Here is a 6,000-nt window from a genome sequence, read left to right on the forward strand (position 1 = left end):
CCTCTGTCCCCTGAGCCCACCGCCATCTGTCCCCTGTGCCTACTGCCCTCTGTCCCCCCTGCCCTCTGTCCCCTGAGCCCACCGCCGTCTGTCCCCTGTGCCTACTGCCCTCTGTCCCCTGAGCCCACCGCCGTCTGTCCCCTGTGCCCACTGAAAGGCAGACCCAAGTGGGTGGACTGAACTTTATTTTTGTACAAGTCTATTAATTCAAACCCAGAATGAGAACAAGAGTGAGTACTGGAGCCCTAATAACCAGCGACATCTCTCGCAATGCGCACGGTGTCCACTTCTCCCAGGGGCCTGCCAGCCCCTTTCCTCGGCCTGAGACCCCCGCACACGTCCCTGCTTCTGAGACGAGGCTCTTGTCCCACCCTTATTTTCCTTTCCAGCCTGGGCACCGGCCGCAGTGAGAGTCTGAGGCTTGGTTTTCGACCCCTCTTGGTCACGTGGGGTGACCCGCGTCGGCTGGCAGAATTCTCCGGGTGCTGGAGGGGGGACTTTCAGTGACACGTAAAGCATTTATCTTGGAATTATGTTTCTGAGAAATCAAAGCAAATCTCAAGACCAAAGTGTCATTTGTCTTAAAAATTGGGGCGTTTGTGGCAAGACCGTTTTTGCTCGATATTGTTATTTTTCCAATGACGGGATGAAAAGTGTCAACTCTCTTCTGAAAACTGGCATTCAGGTTTGTTCTGAAGCAAATAAAAATACTGAAAATTGTGTCTGCCACGCCATGGCCCTGTATCTGCCCTTTCCAATTCCGTGCGCGCGGATAAACTTTAAAATTGGTTGGGGAGCAGCAAAGACGAAGCCATGCAGTCCCTGTGTAAAGACAGTGGGGAGAACAGCTCTTGGCGAGGAGCCCTGGGGCCCGGGTGGGGACCCAGGGGCCAGGTAAGGGCCCCTGGGCAAAGGAGACCGGGCCAGAGGTCCAGACCCCAGCGCTCTGCCTCTCGGAGCCCGGTCCTCTCCAAAGGACGAGTCGCGGCCTCCAGCCCCGAGGGTGAGGCAGGCGTCCGTGCTCCCCGGCGGCCCCTCCCTGGGTCTCTCTCCCCTGCGCACTGCCGATCAGGGAGCTGCCCGCTTCCCTCTGCTCTGCTTTGGCCGTGGACGCGACGGGAGCCAGCGCCGTGTGTTCTGTTTTTAACAAGCCCTTGCTTCTGGCTTTCCTACCTCCTTCCCTGCGACACATTTTCCTGCAACGTGCTGCGGGGCTCGGTGGGCCCTCTCAATGGTTCGAGAAGAGGAGGGCGCAGACACACACAGCGGCTACAGAGACGTGCTCCCTGCCCAGCTCTGGGCAGGGGCCCGGGTCCCTGCGGAGGGCTGAGGGGAGGGGCACAGGCACAGGCCTGGAGCCGTCACTCAGGTTGGGGGGGGGGGCCAGGGGGCGAGGACAGAGCCATCCCTCAGCTGGGAGGATTGGGGAGGGAGGCAGGAGCTGTCCCTGGGGTGGGGGGAGGGGTACAGGAGCCATCCTCCGACTGGGGGCTGGGGCTGCAAGGGGGACAGGAGCCTACCCAGCTGCGGCGGTCAGGGCAGGGCAGGGGCCACAAAGGCGTGTGCCGTGTGGGCTCGTGGGGACCGGCTACCTGGAAAACCGCTGCTGGGCTGAACGGTCAGTCTGGCTGCTGCCGGCTGGACAATTGCCCGGGGCTCTGTGACCGGCCCGCTGTATGCATTTGGAGCAGGGGGGAAGCCAGCAGAGACAACGCCCCACAGAGGCCCCGCTTCCCCCACTCCCCACCGGCCCGGCTCTGAGGCGGCTGGAGGACCCGCTCTCCGCACGCACAGAGGAGGAGCTCAGCGGTCCGCATAACCTGCCGTGTGTGTCTGTGTGTCCTGGGGACTCCTGTGGGGACAGACGGCTTCTTGGTGCCGGATCTGCTGTGACTTCCCAAAGGGCAGGAGCTACCTCTCTGCAGATCTCAGGGGATTGCTGCGTTTGAACCTCTGGGGGGGCGGGACGTGGCCGGCCCGCGTCTACAGACCCTCCCCTTCACTGGCGGGCGGCCCGGCCCGCCAGTGCCCATCCTCTGAGCAGCCATTCACGCTCCCCTCGGGCATATTTTCGTTCTTCATCCTGTGGTTCAAGACCTAATAAAAAGCTCTGCATAAATATTTTATTCTGCATATTGAATTAATTTTGTTCCTGCAGGAAGGAGACACTAGAACGAAAGTAAATTCATCATCGGTGGGCGTCAATTGTTCCTGTGGGAGGCGTATTGCTTTCTGATACCCTTCAAGTGGCGTGAAACCAGACGTTAGGAACTGGACGTAAGCCACAGGGGAGCAAACCTGGAGAGCTGGTGGGGGCGGGACGCTTGGAGGTTCCACGCCCCCACCTCTGGGGGGAGGAGCTTTGCTGATGGGCGGGTGGGTGCCAGCCTGGGGGCCGGGGTGTCCCCGAGCCTCCTGCCACTGCCTCCTTGGGGCCACCGCTACCGTCTCACCAGTGAAAGCCAGGAGGGGTCATGCCAGCCCAGGAGTGGGCTACTGGGAGCGGGGGAGGGGGCTCCTGGCAGAGGTCACTACAGGGCCTCCCCTGAGCCTCTCAACCAGCCTCCGGAAGAGATGTGGAACCTGCTTTCTCCCACGTTTCAGAAAGGTCCTGAGTGGACAAGCCCATGGAGCATGGGCCCTGGTGAGGGGCTTTCACTCAGGGAGGCCACAGGGAGGCAGGGGGATGGCGGGGGTCGGGGGGGGGGGTCACTGCCATAGTCAGGAAGCTGTTAGCAGCACCTGCAGACCATGGCAGCTGCTGTGGAAATGTCACCAGGGTGCTTTGAGGAGGGAGAATTGGGAGAAATGGAAGGAGGGAGGGGGAGGGGGAGGGGGGAGGAGAGGAGGGAGAGGCAGGGGAGGAGGGAAAGAAGGGGAAGAGGGGAGGATGGAGGGAAGGGGAGGAAGGAAGGGAGGGAGGAGGTAGGGAGAGGGAGGAGAGAGGGAGAGGCAGGGGAGGGGGAGAAATGGAAAGAGGGAGGGGGAAGGGAGGAGGGAGGGGGAGGGGAGGGAGGAAGGGAGGAGGGAGGGAGAGGGAGGAGAGAGGGAGAGGCAGGGGAGGAGGAGAAATGGAAAGAGGGAGGGGGAAGGGAGGAGGGAGGGGGAGGGGAGGAAGGAAGGGAGGAGGGAGGGAGAGGGAGGAGGAGAGGAGGGAGAGGCAGGGGAGGAGGGAAAGAAGGGGAAGAGGGGAGGAGGGAAGGGGAGGGGAGGACGGAGGGGGAGGGAGAGGGAGGAGAGAAGAGGGAGGGAGGGAGAGGGAGGGGAGGAGGGAGGGGGGAGGTTGGGAGGGAGGTAGGGAGAGGGAGGAGTGCTGTTCTCAGTCCCACCTTCGTGCCGGCCACGGAGGCAGGTCGGGGGGACACGGAGGGAAGTAGCTGGTCGAGTGTGTCTTTGGTCCCCAGATGCAGCGCAGCCCCCGGCAGGTGCACAGAAGACCGTGCCTTAGACCCAACGGTGCCGCTGCCTCCTGTGGTCATGCAGAGTGACGCCAAGTTGAGTGGAACATAACAAAAGCCCCGAAATAGACCCGCGTGGAGAGGAACTGGGTTTTGGTGAAGGCGATCCGAGGGAGGAAGGAGGCCCGTTTCAGTGAACTGCTGGAGGCAACTGGACAAGCACCCCAAAGGCAAAAGCCCCCAAAGGTTGGCCCTAGCCCCCCTCATCCCGGAAGAGCGGGGACGGAGGACCAGCACGGAGCCGGGGGTTCCTGCGGCCCCCTTCAGACTCCGATTTGCGAAAGCTTGCTAACCACCAGCCGAATGCAGACCTTATTTTTAAAATACACAGACTCCATCCCAAACGCATTTTATGGAACAGTTTCCCTCCATTTTTTTCAGTTTATGCTCTGTTCTGAATCCCGGGCTCAGCCGCACGAGTGCGAAAGTAAAGGCCCGCATTTCTGTGGACCGGGAGCCCTGAGCTGCAGGGGGGAGGCAGGCAGGGGCTGGACCGCAGCCAAGGAAGAGGAGGTCGGGACCGCATGGCTTTGCAAAGACCCCTCGCCCACGTGTTGCGAACCCGGTGGCCCAGCCTTAGGGACACGGGGAAGGCTGCGTGGCGCGGTCGGGGGACGTGGGTCAGGACGCGGGCGGCAGGGTGGGGGGGGGGGGACACCAGCAGGTGGCACCAGCTTCTCCTCAGCGCGTTCCTCTGGGGCTCTGCTGGAAAGTGTGTCCGAATCCAGTCCAGCTCCCTCAGCAGGAATCCATACGGACGATCAGCTTGGGAGGCAACATGGGGCACAGGCCTTAGTTTCCGTGGTCACACGCGCGCGTGCACACACGTCCCCAGACCCCAGACTGACGCGCCGCGGTTGGGTGGGTCCCAAAGCCATTGCCCTCGGCATCTCTCGTGTCCCACCAAGCGCAGCTTGACCCGCTCAGGCCCGTCTCTGCCCTCAGCTCCGATACCCCCTCCCGGCATTGGGCCGGGGGTATAGACGTCCACACGTTTCCGTGTTCTCAGAGAGGGGGTGCTGCGAACTGTGTTTCCTAGTGGTTTGAAGATCTACCAGGAAATGAGACGTTCCTCGTGCAGAATGGATCCCCGGCATCTCACTTCTGGAAAGGTCGGGCGCTGGGACTGGGGTCGGGCACCTCCACAGAGGGTGTGGGAGAGCAGCTGGACGCCCCCCCACTGGTCGCCAACAAGCATGAGGTCGCTCGTGTCCTCGCAGAGGTGAGTGAGGGCACGCGGGCGGAGGTGCACTCAGCCTGAGGCCGCGGCCGCTCCTCTCGGAGGGGAGTCGCACGGGCTATGAAGCAGCCAACCGCAGGCGCGACATCGGGGTTTGTCAGACTCCCTGCGCACCACGTCTCTGAACCGCTCGGGCTTCGTGTTCATCCTGGGAGTTTTTCACAGGGAAGCACATCGGGTCCGCAGGCCTGGGCAGACCATCGCCCCCAAAGCCTACCTTCCGACAAGCAATATTTGACCCTGTACTGAAAAAAATGCACACCCCTCTGATTTATAACGAACCAAAACGCCTTCTAGCCACACGTCCAGAGCGGGGTGGGCGGAAATGGCCCCACAGCCCTTCGAGTGGCTGTGCTCTGCTGCCTACAAGGGACACATTCCGGGAAAGGCCATTCCCTTAGCAGCTCCCACTGTTTATTTTGATTCGACAAGAGAGACGGAATCAAATTTTAAAAAGCCAAAAAAAAATTAATTAGAAAACAGAAATGAACAAAGTGTTTCAAGGATGTCAGGTTCTTCCAGTGTGGAGGACACCGTGCGTGTGGTCACCGCGCACGCTGGGATCTGTGTGTCTGGAAGGTTCTGGATCCTGCCCTGGGGGCCGCAGCTGGGCCTGCCAGCTGTCCCGGTTAGGCAGGTGGGGTTTACGGGAGAAAAAGGCTCCCAAATTCCACAGCTAGACAAGAATATTTGGAACTTTATTACCTTTCTTCCCAGCAAGTGGATTATTACTACGGGCAAGTGTGAAGGTGTCGTCGATGGAAACACATGCAGCACGTTTGGACACGTTTTTCGTGGTTTTGCTGGAGTCAAGAGAGGCGGGGCAAGCCTGGTTTAAGTGGGTGCGTGGGATTCACGGGATCGGCTTTGGGTCGTTGGCAGTCACAGCCCACGTGAGCGGTGGTGACCGTTACTTGTGGGGTGCGTGTGTGGGGAGCTCACCAGCCCCTTCCCTTGGTGTGACGTCGCCCAGTCCCTTTGGGGGGGCCCGTCCTCGGCTAAGAAAAGGGGCGACCGCTCAGAGCGGCGAGACGGGCTAGCCCTCCCAGCCTCCGTCCACTTGCCCCCGGATCGTGGGCCTAATAACCCACCTGGGGTTGCGCCCGAGGACGTGTGTCCTCAGGCGACACCTGGGACACAGCACATCCGTCCCTCCTTCCTCGCAGCCCCTCCTGCGCCCTGATAACCCCCCGGGGGCCCAGCCTGCGCCGACTCCTCTCAGGACGGCTCTCCCACCCCACACGGAGCCGGGCTCTCACCCCGCGCCCTGTCTCAAGTGTCTGGCCCCGTGCAGCCTGGACC

This window comes from Leopardus geoffroyi, chromosome D2 (assembly GCF_018350155.1).
Source record: "Leopardus geoffroyi isolate Oge1 chromosome D2, O.geoffroyi_Oge1_pat1.0, whole genome shotgun sequence".
Lineage (NCBI taxonomy): Eukaryota > Metazoa > Chordata > Mammalia > Carnivora > Felidae > Leopardus > Leopardus geoffroyi.